We start from the raw sequence: 16,185 nt of genomic DNA on the forward strand, positions 1-16,185 counted from the left end.
CTGAGAAATTAATGCGACGACCATCGCCATAAACATGTAAGCCAATAAACACGGGCTCGATGGCTGTAAAAAGCCACATTAAAGGCTGCAAACGGCACTCTTGACTGAACATCTGTTAAGTGACATGAAACAACCTGATCCTGAAAAACACAGCAGGGACTGCATAAACTTACAATGGCGTAATTTCTCTCAATTAGATTCTCCCACAGAAAATTAAACAACCTCACTCCATTGCACAGCAGCATTAGGAAACCAGCTTGGAGCCAAGTTCACCAAAAGTATCAATTAGTGAAAACCAACGACACTCTATAGTAGTGCTTTTTTATTATTATTTTACATTATTTTACATTGGACTTCAAGACGTGACCAAACACAGTACCAAAAAAGTCCTTAAAATGTATTATCACAATTTACAGAGTCTTAACAAAAAAGATAAATTATTAGGATGACACTTTAAAATAAGATTCGTTTTTCAGTATGTATTTAATTAAAATTTTTACATTAAATTTTTTTTTTCAGATTTTTAAAAAATTTTAAAGTTGTAAATAAAACAAATAATTACAATAATTAATTGTAAATAAAATTAAGTATTATGAATAAACATGAACAATAACATATTTATAAATTAACATTAACCTCGATTAATAATGATACTTAATGCATTAACCAAAATCAAATGTAATTTTTACTGGTCAGACACATAACCACACACAGTACAACATGCAGTGAAATACTTTCATGACTTTCCAAACAAAAAATAAAATAAAACTAACATACAAATTAACATAACATAAAAAAGCAACAAAAAAAAAATCTGGAAGTTTACATCAATCAAAAGTAGATGTTAACTATTATAAAATAACAAACTGAACCTCATTGTAAAGTATTCCATACAGCCATTGCCCTTTCTGAACAGACCGGTGATCCCTTTATGGGTCACACAACGCACCAGTTTAGAACCACACTGCCTATGCTATCTTTAGGAATACTGCAAAAACATATTACCACATATTCTCTTTTACAGTACATCTGTGATGGAATATGACACAAAAAAAAAACATCAGATTTATTGATTGATTGTTATGATATGCTTTGATGTATTTTCTGCTACACAACATGCATACTTTGCCAGTTAAACCACTGACCTAATTTCTGATAGTAGCACCTTAGAAATGTGAGGGAGTGAACATGAATAAAGTTGTGAGATTGCAGATTAAAAATGCAACTTCAAAGCCTGTAGGTGCAATTTAATTTTTAATATGTTTACAGCCTACTGCAACAGCGCCAAATGTTGCAGCTTTAATTTTTTTATAATTATTTTTAGGGATGGGGGTGAGTGTTCATACATCCCTATTCCATTACATCTGGAAGGCTGACAAATTTAGATATTTGCAATAATTTCAGAAGATACAATATAAAATATGTGTGTACACTACATATGGTATTATTTAAAAAGAAAATATCCTGTGATATTTAACCTAATAACATGACCACACATTGTGGTAAAGGCACAGACCTAGCTTAAAAACATTATATAGAGCTATTGGCTCATCTTTTCCGAACCCCAGTCCCTATCAGAGGACGAATGTGGGCGAGGTATGCCAGTGCCTCAGCACGGCTGTGCTAACAAAATCACCTTTATCCACATAGACAGGTGACAGCGTCAGCAGTTGGGCTGCCAGTGGAACAGGCTGTGTCTGCAAGCCACGCTGTGCCAATGAGTCCAGAGCTATATGTAGGAATGTATGTCTGAGTGTGTGGAAACGTGTGCACATTTTCCACAGTTAAGAAGCATATGAGCATATTTATGAATTTTTAATCATACTGAAAGGCCGTATGCATTAGTTGTCCTCCTTGAATACCTTGTTTGACTCTAAATATGTCACATTACAAAACAAAATGAGTTTTAAAGAGCAATTCACATTGGCTTTAAAGTCTGAGCATAGCAAATTACGAGTGCAAGACTGAGGGAAACTCCACCATATGGCCACAAGTGTGTCCACTTTAGCTCTACCCCTACTCTTAGCCACACATCTGGACAGCCTTCACCTTTAATTGCCACTAATGTCTGAACACGACATGCGACAAGAAGGAATTAACCAAAGACAAGACCGCTGACCTGGGGTTATACAGAGGGACAGACGTGAAAAAAGGGAAGTATTTCAAACAAAGGTGTGCGGGATGCTTATAAATGCCTTAAAATATGAACTATTAAATAAAACTAAACCTGTGTATTTGTAATCGGTGTAAGAGAACAAGAATGTAAGCAAACAAACACTACATCAACTTTCCACAGGTAGCAAACACAAGCTTGATGACAGACTTGATGACTTTGTAGCAAAGCGTTTTGAAGAGACGCACATTTCTGGAGCAGCATGCCCTGAAGGACCCTCAAGGAGCGACAGAGAAAATACCGAAAGATCTAGTGAGTGAACAAACATATCTTTTCATGAGTTGTGTCAGTGTTTTCATGCACTAGATGGCATATTCAGCAAACAAATGATAACAGGCAAAACACAGTAAACTCACTTTGTGGGCTAGCAATCAAAGAGAGGCAATTTACAAAGAGACGATCGGCTGAGGCAGGAAGGATAAAAAATTCTCAAGAACAAGTTGAGTTCAATCTCCGCCGGCACAGGTATGTAATCTATGTAGTGAATGACAGGTCATACTCCCCCCAACAACAGAGCTGAGATTTACACCCATCCATCCACTTATCAAAAGTGTCATGCGGAAAAATAATCCTCTGACAAAAGAGTGATAGCACACTTGTCCTTCGCCAACAAAAATGAAAAAAATATAAAGTATTTAAGTAAAAAAAAAAGTACAGTTTTCAAAATAAATCTCCGCTAGGTTAATAAAGTTGTCACACGCTGGATTTTATGAACTCAATGCCAATAAATAAATAAATATATAAAACATCACTCATGGGCATTTCACCCAATATGTTTATTTTATTACCCTTTTCAACAAACAGGGAGACAATATGTAGCAATCAAGCCTCTTGTCTGATTGGTCGATGCTGTTTTGAGACCAAACTATCCCCTTAAATGCCACATTCTCATGGCTACCTCGTCCAGAATGGCTTTGAGCTCGCTGAACTGCAGCGGTTCTGATGGATTTCACTTTAACAGCCTTTAGAAACAGGCTGACAGGTCTGAGAAAGATGAATAAATGTCATTCACTGAAACTCTTGCGTTGATGCATGGGGGGCATGTGTCGTCGCTTGGCGAGGATGTATGAGAAATACACACTTAACTAAAACTCTTTCCCTAAATCATTTGTAAGCTGGCATATGACTCATGTGATACATGTATGGACTGAGAGAGAAAAACCGAGCTGCAATTCGGCCTACTAATAGAATCAATGACTAACAGCTTGCCCTAACCACACACAACGCCACAAAAGCTCTCTTTCATGTTAATCTCAGTTTTGTCCCAACCAGCTGTGAATGAGACATGGCTAGGATAAAATATGAGTCATATACGACAAGCGACAAGTTAAAGGATATTTTGACGGTTGCTGCGCATAGTGGAATTTCCTTGGTTCTATATTTTGTTCCATATAACTGTATATTAGACATCAAATGTTTTCTGATTGGCTGTTAGTGTGCATTTTTTATTTTATTTTTTTTGCTATAATTTTTTTGCTTTCAGTGTTATCGTGTGGTTAGGGGACAGTGCAATATTTATGTGATGTGCCACCTGTTTGGTCTCTAGGCAAGGAGAAATTAGATGTAAGTAAAAACGTTCTAATTATATTTCAAGATATCTGCTATCGAAAGATATGAGGAAAAAAAAGTGTATATAACAGAGCCACTGAATAATGACTATTTAAAAAAAAAAAAAACTTGTCTCAGATATGGACTAAGCTGTTATGACACAGTCAGATCGTTGATGAAAAATTAAAAAATGAGTAAAAAATAATTAATGTACCATTCCATTAAAAATTATTAATTATAAAGAACTGATAGTAAGATTTTTAAAAATATATATATATACTTTTATTTATAAGGATACATTAAGGGGCAGATTTACTAAACAGGGCAAATTAGCACGAGAGTGCAATTCCAAAACAGCGCAGATGGGCGTGGAAATTTCTGCGGGTGATTTACTGACAATGCGCAGATTAAAAAACACAGACCCAACATCTCATTTACATTTTGACCAATGCAATATACCAAGCGCAGCGCAAATTAGCATAGTCGCAAATAAGCAGAGCTTAAAGTTTTTGGGTGTAAATAATGGCACAAATACCAGTAATTTCACGAGCGCAAACGTTAGCACATCGCGTTACATGATTCATTGTAATACTCTCCTCTAAGAAATTTTCCATCTGAAAGGGAAACTCCTACAAATGCATATTCAATAAGGTCAGGCGCAAAAATAATTGTGTCCATGCCTTTTCAGCGCTAATTCTTCACTGTGCGTCTTTAGTAAATCCTGACAGTACTATTTTAACACCAAAAGACGGTTTGCGCTGGCACAAGCTGTTAGTAAATCTGGGCCTAAATTTATCAAATTTTACAAAGACATTTCTAAGTACAAAAGATTTGTAGACAAATAAATACTCCCTTGTGTAATGTATTATGTTTTATTAAGCAGCACAACCATTTTCAACATTGATAATAATAAGAAATGCTTCTTGAGCACCAAATCAGCATATTGGAATGATTTCTAAAAGATCATGTGACACTGCAGACTTAAGTAATGGCTGCTCAAAATTCATTACAAATTACATTTTAAAATATATTTAAATAGAAAACAGCTATTTTAAATTGTAAAAATGTTTCACAATATTGCTGCTTTGTTACATAAGAAAGGGTATACTATATAAAGAAAATTCATTTTTGTTAAGGGTTTTCCACACTTTTCAAATAATGATCCAAAACCAATATATAGTAATGTGGCACAAAATTAAGGGTCAACACAACTTTTACCCACTGACACATCTTACCCCACACTCCCCTACAACTGACCGACCTCTGGGCAAGTCCATCACTCATATGCCAGTGCCTTTGGGAGTCTTTCATTTTTTCCCCCTTTTCACTCTCATGGAGTTGCTGTGCCGTCCCTCATGCTGAGCTTGGGAAATGAGCCTCCCTATACCAATTTGTCCTGGCCTTCCAGCCCACTGTCCCTGATAGACCACCTGCCCTGGGCCTCTCATTGCACCCATGCGGGGGGTGGCAGTGACCTCCATGGGCCCTAACCCCCAAACCCCTCTGCCTTAATGGCCACCGCGTTGCCCTATCGTGCCAGGCAGCGAAGCATGGCTTTGCTCCACCAGACGCCAACACTCTCTTGGAATGCTAATGACCTCCTCCATTCCCATCTTCTGTTCTACTCCAGACACGTAGCCAACCCTTCCCCCACAATCTGTTGTTTCCGTCAAGCACGCATGCAAAGGATGACAGTTTATAATAAAAGGTTTGTATTACTTGAATGAGTCTACAATACACGTATTCAGGGAAATTATGAGATTCAGACAAACATTTTGAGAGGGTCTTTTCACTGCGAGCGGCTTTTAGCTGGTCGTGCACTTGACTGTCTCACTGCGTGAGTTCAGTAGCTCAAGTGCACTTACAGACACTTCTCTCCACACCCCCCACCCCGCATACTCGGGCTGAATGAGAAACTAGCGTCCCCTTGGGCACATTCATTCCTAGGGTGACTGGAGCAAGTGGAGATTGGAGTCCGTATTTACTTAAAATAAGAACAGATTTAGAAATGTAGGGGAGGAAAACAGGAATTGCAGCCAGTTTCTAACATACTCTATACTAATTCAAGTGGCTCTTGATATTATTCAAAGAGGTTCTTAAACACTGAAGGTGTTTCTGCTATGTGATGAAAGCAGTCATCAAACCCAGTGTTGTCCACTGGAGACCTGATAGCAAGATCCCATAACAAAACGTTAGTCCCTATCCAAGAGTTTCCTAAAGCTTATAGAGAAACAACCAATGCAACTGTGAAATACACTCTTCTTATGTGTGTTTGAATTAAATTATACTATAAAGGCATGTTTATAGCATCTGAAAATCAGAAAAATTCTAAACTACGAATTTTCAGTTAAGTTATTTATTTGCAAGGATGTTTAGTGTGCTATTCAGCTGCAACTGTTTTTTTACAAGGTGTAAAAAGTGGGGAAAAAAGAGGAAGCATGGTATATAAACATGGAAAATACCTCTGGAAAAAGGCAAGTACAACACTCAGATAGAATTAATTATATAAATAACATTAAAAAAATACTATGCAACACTCCCTCAACAGTTCTGTTCAAGACTATACTATGGAAATGAACTTGAGTTTTCTTGCTTGTGCTTACCAGATCAGAGAAGTCTTGTATTCTTCCGGGAAGTAGACTGGTTGTTCTCCACTGCTATCAGAGACTAGGCTTCAACTGGCAGCATTTATTTTTGTCTGAACAGGATTCTGAGGAAAATAATGCAGAGATGAAAAAGAAATGTGAGATGCAGAGAATTACTAGATATGCACCGCTATCAAAAAGCACCATGACGCATGCCAAATACTGATGTTGTGTTAAAGCCATAATCAAAACATGAACTCATGTTAAACAGGAGGCATTTTGTGATGCTTTCTCTTCCTGTAACTGCAGTCAGAGTGGTGACAGAGCTTTAGAACCTACCAATGAACAACCCAAGATTCAACACAAGATCCAGCCATTGGTTAAATCACAGAAAAGAAACTGGACTAAAGACCAATTATTGCTTTGTAACTGCACTTACTGATAATCGTACACAAGAAGAAATATTTTTAGAATTTAAAATAACTTTCTATTGTAATATATTTCAAAATGTAATTTATTCCTGTGATGCCAGAACTATGATACTCAGACAAAAATATCATTTTCAGTATCACAAGTTCTTTCAGAAATCATTCAGGAAACATTTCATATTATTATCAATGTTGAAAACAGTTGTTCTGCTTCATATTTCTGTGGAAACTATAATGCTTTTTTCAGGATTCTCTGATGAATAGAAAGTTTAAAATAAACAGCATTTATTTGAAACAGAAAACTTTTGCAACATTATGAATCCCTTACTGCCACTTTTGATCAATTTAATGTGTCCTTGCTTAAAAAAGGCTATTATGAATTACAAAAACACAAAAAAGAAAAAAATATTGACCCGAAACCTTTGAATGAAGGTGTATATTAATTTAATGATTAATATTAATGTAAGACATATATATCATCAACACATGATATTTGGGGGTGTGGCTTAGTGTGCAGGGAAACAAATGGCAATTATCAAAGTTAATCTCAATTTTTTTTTAACTTAATATTTTATTTAATAAATCAATAAAGATAGTCCTTAGATACACATTTTTGAAAATATATTGAACAAACTGGTGTATAAACCTAACCCACAGCATATTTAAATGTATATATAAAACGTATTTGGAAACCAAAAAGTATTTGAGAATTGCCTTGGACCCTGCTTCAGAGACTTGCACATGTCTGCATGTCACTGCACCAAACACAGTCCACCCTCTCTCTCTCTTTGCGCGGCGAAGAGAGAGAGAGAGAGAGAGCACTCCTGGATGGACACCATGCTGGAGGTCATCGATGATGCTGACGGAGAAAAATATGAGGGTTTTCAAACAGTATGGCGGCCTGAGGCAGCAGGCAGGCTCGGGTCAGCCCTCTACCTTGCCCAAACAGAACTATTCATTTCATTGCCCTTGTACCAGCATAAATTCAGCACTGAACATTTGTTCTGTGTCTTTTTCGGAGTCTCTCACCTTTCTTTGTACCCCAGGTCTGCGTTGCATTTGAACTGCATCTAACCGAGACTGTTCTCTCTCACCTTAACACATCTTTAACAGTCACTCTCCTGGGACGGTTATTGCTACAGTTGTACAGTCTGTACTCTAGTGTTGTCAAAAGACCCGGTATTTCGGTACCAAGTCAGTACTAAAAAAATGAAAACGTTACGGTACCAGTTTTTTTTAAGTACCGGTGGTACCGATCACCCGGTCAACCCGGTTCTTGATGCGCTATCCGCAAGCTATCCTCTTCCACTGTTGCCAAGTCCGCGGTTTTCCCGCGGAATTGGGCTGCTTTAACACTGTTGCCGCTCCACGGGTTGTTTTTCATGTCCGCGGGTTGAAAAACGACCCCATTAACGTGATATTTAGCCCCTGGAATGCGAAATTTACAAGGGCAACCCCGCCAAAACATGCGTATTTTATCCTCGGAACGCACAAGGGGACCCCCTTGAAACGCGATTGGGCGGGTTTTGTTGTGAAAACCTGGCAACCTCTTCATAAAAGCAGTGGCGACCTCAAGAGGAGGAAACGCATCAAACTAACAAAACACCCCGATCAAGTTCAAGCAGGTAAGTTTCAATTACATTTTTAATATTTAGAGCTTCTGTTATGAATATTATTCCATATTTTAATTAGAATTTCGGATTGAAATAAACATCGCCGTTAGCGTATACGTAGTTAATAGTTAGCATAAGCGCGGCTAACGCTAATATAATGAGCATTAGAATGAATTTTGTTCAAAATGATTTCTTTGATTTCTTTGTTAACATTTAATGCTCTTATAACTTTTATTACTGTAAAAAACAGGAGGACATAATGGCATTTACTATTTTTACACACCAGAGGCTTTTAAATGAACTGTGTAACCAAAATATGCGTGTTAGAGAATGTACAAATGTATGGTTAACAGTGTTTATGTCATACCAGTCCGTCAGAAAAAGTTTTTTTTTAGTTAGTTAGTTGTAATTCTTGGCTGAATATCTCTAGCAGGATGTAAATATGAACACAGTTTGGATTAAATAAAAGTACAGTCAAATTGTATCTCCAGTATAGACTTTACTGTACAATGTTAGATCTAGTAACATCTTACAGTGAGTGAACAATATATTTTTAAAACATTCATTAATGTTTGTGAATGTTATTTAATACAAACACTTGATCATTCATGTTTGTTCATTGTGCATTAAATAATTTTAACAGATTGAACTTTGAAATTAACCCTAAGAAGAATAATTGCCATATAACTATTGTTTATTGTTAGGTCATGTTATCTAACAAATAAAATCTTATTGTAAAGTGTTTTTAATACTACAGTTTCATCTATTTGATATACACTTAATATATGTAATCTTATCTAAATTTATTATAAAAGCTGAGGTTTGTTATTTACTGAAAAGTTATATTTTAGCTGGTGTCAATGATCTAATGTTGCATTTGGTCAGACTCAGCCCATTGCTTTACTTAAGTATATTATATTTTCCTTTTACAGCTGCAGACTGAGGAAGATCCTGAAACACACCAGCAAACCCTAAAACAGACAACAGTTTACAGATGTTTTTCAGTGGCAGCAGAACTATGACTAAACTTTTGGGTGAAACTAGTTTACTTTTTTCATACTTTTATTACTTGTGAAAAAACTTGAAACAATTTTAAATAAGTATAAAGAATGGCATTGGTTTTGTACATTTAATTTTTGTTTAACGTTATTAATAAAAATGTTGTTCAATTAGCATGTTTTTGTGTTTTGCTTTGGTACCGAAATTGGTACCGAGAACCGTGGATTTTCACTGGTATTGGTACCGAATACTGAAATTTTGGTACCGTGACAACACTACTGTACTCCAGTTCTTTCTCTTCCAGTGCTCAAGAAGAATAAAACTTCTCTTGTTAAGCGTCCCACACATCCTCCATTTTTAACAACACCCTACAACCTGAAAGATATTTTCTGGTTTTTAAATCCAAACTCGTGTGACTGGCTTTCCAATTAACCAAGCTGATGCCGCAGAATCAGCTTGCGAATCTGACCAGTGATTGCACAATGCTTAAATTAATTCCATATTAACTGCATTTTTTTCCTGCAAAAAGACAAAAGCAGCGCCCTCAGCTGTAAACAGCTTCCGTTCCACGCAAATCTGTCTTCTTAATCGCTTGATCAAGGTATCTGTTCTCCAAAGTGTTTCAGGAGCCAGCAGCTTTGGGGCAGACAGCTTTGAAGCCCCTGGAAATACAATGCCAGCACTGAGAAAAGCTCCACTTTAGCTCCCTGTGTCCGCCCCTCGTCGCTTTTCTGGCAGCTCACACAATCCCTCTCCTCCAACATGCCTTCCAAAAATAAGGACAGACGATCTCAGGATTCTTTAATGAACTGTCAAGCGCCTCAGCTCCAGGGTGTACACAAAGATAGGCACCTCAGCAGAGCTCAAACTTACTGTACGGAATAGAGTAAAAGAGAAACCTGCAGAAAAAGGCTTTCACCTGAGTATTTCCAGCTCGGTGTTAGGTGTTATCTGGTTTATGGCAACGTAAGCAATCTAAAGTGTTGATTGCTGAAATGTTCATTTGCTTGTGCTTTTATATAGTTGACCTTTATATTGTTTTGCACAATAAAGAATCTGAGGTGACATGATTCACACAATGTCCTCAAGGGGCCCACTTCACAACTGTCATTTTGTACAGACAGTCCTCGATGACGCAGTTCTGTAAGCACAAGAAAAAAGGCCAGTGACCTATTTCAGTTTTTGACTGGACATTATTCAGCAGTATTTATAAGGATTTAATCAAAATCACTTTTATTCACCAGAAGGCCTTTTATGTACTGTTAAAAATGAATTTTCTAAGTTGTAAATAAAACATAGAAAATACTATTTCAGTCTTTCTACTTCAAAATTTCATGTTACTTGCTGTTTCTCCGTAATTATTTGTGAAATTTACTAGCAATTTCTAGGTGAAATTGTTTAAAATAGTTTTCTTGTGTGTGTGTGTGTGTCTCTGTGTGCGTGTGTGTCTCTGTGTGCGCGTTTTTGTGACAAATGAGGACATAAATTTGTATAATGACAAGGGTATGACAGGTATTACAAGGAGAAGGTGACCTCACTTTTCAAAACGCATATAAATCACACAGAATGGAGTGTATTGAAAATCTGAAATAGCACAAAGTTTCCTGTGAGGGGTAGGTTTAGGGGTAGGGTTGGTGTAGGGCAATAGAATATACGGTCTGTACAGTAGAAAAACCATTACGCCTATGGGATGTGTGTGTGTGTGTGTGTGTGTGTTTTCAGTTTGGAAAGTCTGTGTTCACTAGCATTTGGTGGTACAGAATTTGCTTTTAGCCTAATTTAATTTTGCTGTTTTATTTTTTAAAATATAATAATAATAATAATAATAATATCAAGGACAATTGTACAATTATGTGATAGAATACCCACAAATTAGCATAATAAAGAACAATATGCTGACTTGGCACAACTCCTTGTTTGCGTCAAGTTATGTACACAATTGTTTTTGAGCCAATCACCTGAGCTATAAAATACCATGTGACTAATCATTATGAAAACACAGGAAAATTATGTCCTGAAAATGTTAATTGGCTTATGGCACAACAAGAATGTGCAAAGTATCAAAATCTTCACTAGTGACTATCCTTTTACGTCAACAGCAGCAGACAGACAAAAGTATCAATAAACAAAGTTCATTTCAAACTTTTAAAAGCCCTCAAAAAATGTGTCGCTGGTAAAACATATTTTTAACATATAACAAAATATTAGCAATATAGTACTTGAAATGAAATTAAATGAAATATCTGAATATAAATCAGAATACATGGCTACTGTTGAACAGCTACCAATGGAAAGCAACATTTTCTTCTGCAGAATGATGCAGCAACTACCAGAAGACTAACTAAACCATGCTAACCAGCCAAACCCTGACCCATCATGACCTGCCATGTGATCTGGTCACTTAGTGTTTCCAAGCATTGGTGTGCCACTCGTTTAACACCAAACTATAATAATTAGTACACATACCCTAACATATCTAATCAATCTCGTACCATCTGGTTTTGATGGACATTACTCTCAAAAATCTCGCAAATAAGGTGTTGGTTAAAGACAGGAGCTTGTTTCAATCTGAAGGCTGAACCTGCCTGCACATACTCACACACATCCACACAAAAGATGTTGCCACACAAGAACGCAATGTACAATTACTTTGTGATACAATACCCACACATTAGCATAATAAAGAACAATATGCCAGCTTAGCACAACTCTAATGATAGACCGCTGAAAATAGAGCCTCTCTCGGCTGAGGTACGAGGAAGGGAAGCATGCGTGTGAACTTGCAAGCGAGCAGACAACCATTCACGAAGCACGATTCAATAAACTGGTGAAGAAAATTGTCATTATGTTAACCAGTCAATAGTCGCAGGTTACAACAAACCCAAACAACCTTCTGTTTTCTAAGCAACACTGATTTGATTTGCTCTGATATTTTGCCATTTGAACGTCTGCTATCACGGCAGAAGCAGCTCATCCAGAAAAGGATGTGAGGATTATACACATGTATGTTATTTGTGCTCTGCTGCATTTTCCGTGACAGCTCCCTGACATCAGTGCCCATGCGGATGGCTGCAAGCTAGTTTCTAGTGAAGGGGGCACATATTTTTATTTATATTTTTTTCCCAAAGCAGCCTTTGTGTCTGCAGCACCCTGACACAGCGTCTACACCGGACACGAGCGACGCTTCACATCGCGTCAAAACAAAACCGCTCCCATTGTAATCAATGACGCTGTCTACACTGGTAGCATCCATTGCTGCAGGTCCCAATGCATTTTTAGCTGAAGAACTCTCTGTTTCTATTTATACCATACATTTTATTTACCCTGTTTGTCTGAAATACAAATATGCAATTTTTAATTCATTGTTAATACAATTAATTTATTTATATAATATTAAATTATTAATTTTACCAGTCAAAAGTTTGAAATAATTATTATTTTATTTTTTATGTTTGTGAAAGAAGTCTCTTATTATCACCAAGGCTGCATTTACTTGATTAAAAATACAGTAAAGACAGTGACATTGTGAAATAGTATTACAATTAAAAATAACCTTTTTCTATTTAAATACTTTTTTAAATTTATATTTATTCCTGTGATGGCAAAGCTGAATTCTCAGCAGTTATTACTCCAGTCTTCAGTGTCACATGATCATTAAATCAATCTAATATGCTGATTTGGTGCTTACTTATTATTGGATCTATATTATTAATGAAGGGATTTTATAATCAATGTTGAAAACAGTTTTAGCTGTTTTTTTGTGAAAATCATGGTATTTTTTTCAGGCCTCTTTAAAAAATAACTTCATTTATTTGAAATAGAATGTCTTTACTGTCACTTTTGATCAATTTAATGCATCCTTGCTGAATACAAGTATTTTTATTCTAAAATAATTTTTTCTTAATTATAGTATTTTTATAATTTTTTAATCGTACTTAGTTTACAACAAAATATTAAGCAGCAATAAATAAATAAATTAATTAATTAATTAAATAAAAAATAATAAAAATAAAAAACTTCAAATGGGTAATAATACAAGATGTTTCTTGAGCACCAAATCAGCATACAGTATTAGAATGATTTCTGAAGGATCTGGTGACACTGAAAACAGGAGTTATGGTTGTTGAAAAGTCAGCTTTGCCTTAACATGAATTAATTACATTTTAAAATATTAAATATATTACAAATTAAATCAGTTCTTCTGTAATGTTATTTTAACAATTTTACTTTTTTACTGTATTTTTGATCAAAGAAATGCAGCCTTGGTGAGGATAAAAAATTTACCAATATATAATTATCACATATCTCTCTCTCTCTCTCGCTCTCTCTCTCTCTCTCTCTATATATATAGTGCTGCTGGAATCCAGTGAAGTGAGACCACTGTGAAAAATTCATTCCGCAGCTTCTAAAAAGTGCTTTGATAAACCAGGAGCGCTCGAAGTCCCGCTGTCCTCAAATAACCTACATCTACAAACCAATCTGCACTGAACAGCGATATGCTGAGATTGAGTTAATGACGGTCTCAAATCAATGGAGCCTGCTGATCTGTACAGACAAAAGGAATTAAAGCAGGATAGACGTGGCTGATGATCTGATATATGTATTAAATTGTTCATATTCCTCCCAAAACAAATTACGGTTTACAGGTACAGTAGATGGCACTAGGGATGGGAATCATAAGGAATTTAATTATTATACTTCCAATTTTTCTTATTCATTTAGTACTTAAGGAAAAAATATTCAGAAAAATAAATACAATTAAAATGTCAGTGAAAATACATACTAGTCTACATTTCAAACATATTTTACAAACTGAGCGTTTACACAGACTTCAGTGACTTTTCTTTTTAAAGATGGTAGCAATAAAAAAAATGCAGTAACATGATTTTATTCATTCAATCATTCTTTTAAAATATTACTGACAAAACTGATTATCTTAAAACATGATAAAAACAACAGTCAGTAACTGTAAATGAAAGGTGGGCTGAATTTCACTTGGTGTTTTTCTTTTTTTGCATTGTATGCTTTCCATAGGATGTCCCATTTATTGTGAAACTATGTTTCTTAGCGCCAACAATAAATACATGTAAAATATATAAAAAAATATAAAAAGTAATCAAATGCATAAATATATAAATTAAATATTATAAATAGTTTTTAAAAAATATATAAAAACTCAAAATTCAAACACAATTTGGGTCGTTTTTTCAAAAATCAATTGGACTACACTGTTTATGCTGTATTTGTTTGATTAACAAAAAGATTCAGATCATGTTAGTCACTTGTCCAGGAAATGAACTACACTGGTCATGGTTTCATGAAGAACCTTTAACATCCATGGAGCCTTTCCATTTCACAAAATGTTCTTTATAGTGTAAAAACAGGTTCTTTAGAGGACCATGACCACAAAACCAGTCTTAAGTAGCACGGGTATATTTGTAGCAATAGCCAACAATACATTGTATGGGTCAAAATTATCGATTTTTCTTTTATGCCAAAAATGATTAGGGTATTAAGTAAAGATCATGTTCCATGAAGATATTTTGTACATTTCCTACCATAAATATATCAAAACTCAATATTTTGTTTTTTTGCACCCTCAGATTGCATATTTTCAAATAGTTGTATCTCGGCCAAATATTGTCCTAACAAACAATACATCAATGGAAATCTTATTATTCAGCTTTCAAATGATGTATAAATCTCAATTTCAGAAAATTGACCCTTATGACTGGTTTTGTGGTCCAGGGTCACATATAGTTCTTCTATGGCATCGCTGCAAAAACCCCCTTTGTGTTTGTTTGGGAATCTGAATTGCGCTGGTTGCACTATATCTTTCTGTTTTACCAAAACGAACTATCAAACAAGAGCCATTCGTTTAAGGAGTCTGACTATGACATCATGAAAATCACTGGTTTCCGCATTTGAATATGGAACCGGTTTTCTGTTCCCAACACTAGATGGCAGTCATTGTGGCAAGCAGCTGGGTTACTCATCATATAAACATTGGTTTTCAGGCTCTAGATTGTTTTAGAACATTAGCCATGCATTACATAGGGATCCCAGCCTGATAGACTCTGTCTTTCTTTCTCATTAAACGAGTCGAGAAGATTCAATTAAGAATATGTCAAGGGGCCCGAGGTGCTTCTTATATATAGCTTAACTCCAGTTGGTAAACAACTCCTCGCCTGTTTTCCTGGTTTGGTTTAAACTCAAATCTCAGAGGACACGCTAAACTGCACCAACAGTGACTACACTGTGAAAAAAAAAAACGCACGTAGAAGCCGAGGGTCCCCAGAAACCCTCTTGTGCATGTATAAAGGATTTAAAGAGAATAAAATGCAGCTAATTAAAATAGTGTTTCCGTGAGATGTTAATGAGGTTTTTGTTACACTTGGGTGGACGTCCTTACATGATGTAGTTCTAATCCCACTGAGTCAGTGCTCTTTGTCCTTGCATAGCTGGCAGCTATAATCCGCAAAAAACTCAGTCAAACATAATTACCGAGCAGTCACATCTGCACATTCGGAAAGTCACCGCATTACTCATCATCACCATCGGCCCTTTTATTCCAATCTTTGTCATAAAAAGCACCTAACCGTGCGCAGCGTCTTCCCTCGGTTTGTGTCTCTCTCATGACTGTGTTCTCATTGCCGACGTCTGGCTCATTTCAAATGAAGCATGTTGCGCTAATGAGCCCGTGATGATATCAGCCGTCATGTGTAACCACACATCAGAATGTCAGCAGTTCTGCTGCGGGCTGAAGGTGAGGGGAGCAATAACGACGTGTTTTCGTAAGGCTGCCGCCCACTCTCTGGCGCATTCGGGCCCAGTGCGTG

The 16,185-nt window shown here is 36.1% G+C and overlaps 1 protein-coding gene across 2 annotated transcripts in view; it reads right to left on the bottom strand.

Moving 5' to 3' along the window:
- The window catches only part of rbfox3a (RNA binding fox-1 homolog 3a), a 418,183-nt gene that overhangs the window by 335,114 nt on the left and 66,884 nt on the right, over positions 1-16,185 (bottom strand). The window contains exons 2-3 of one of the 2 annotated variants that reach the window (XM_016572312.1): positions 6,325-6,431; positions 4,983-5,102 (exon numbers count right to left, since the gene is read on the bottom strand). The gene's annotated coding sequence lies outside the window, so the exon portion shown is untranslated. The remainder of the gene's footprint in view (positions 1-4,982; positions 5,103-6,324; positions 6,432-16,185) is intronic. The other variant, XM_016572313.1, reaches the window with a different exon arrangement.

Source organism: Sinocyclocheilus rhinocerous, unplaced genomic scaffold, assembly GCF_001515625.1.
Source record: "Sinocyclocheilus rhinocerous isolate Xijiao unplaced genomic scaffold, SAMN03320098_v1.1 scaffold140, whole genome shotgun sequence".
In the NCBI taxonomy this organism is placed as follows: Eukaryota; Metazoa; Chordata; class Actinopteri; order Cypriniformes; family Cyprinidae; genus Sinocyclocheilus; species Sinocyclocheilus rhinocerous.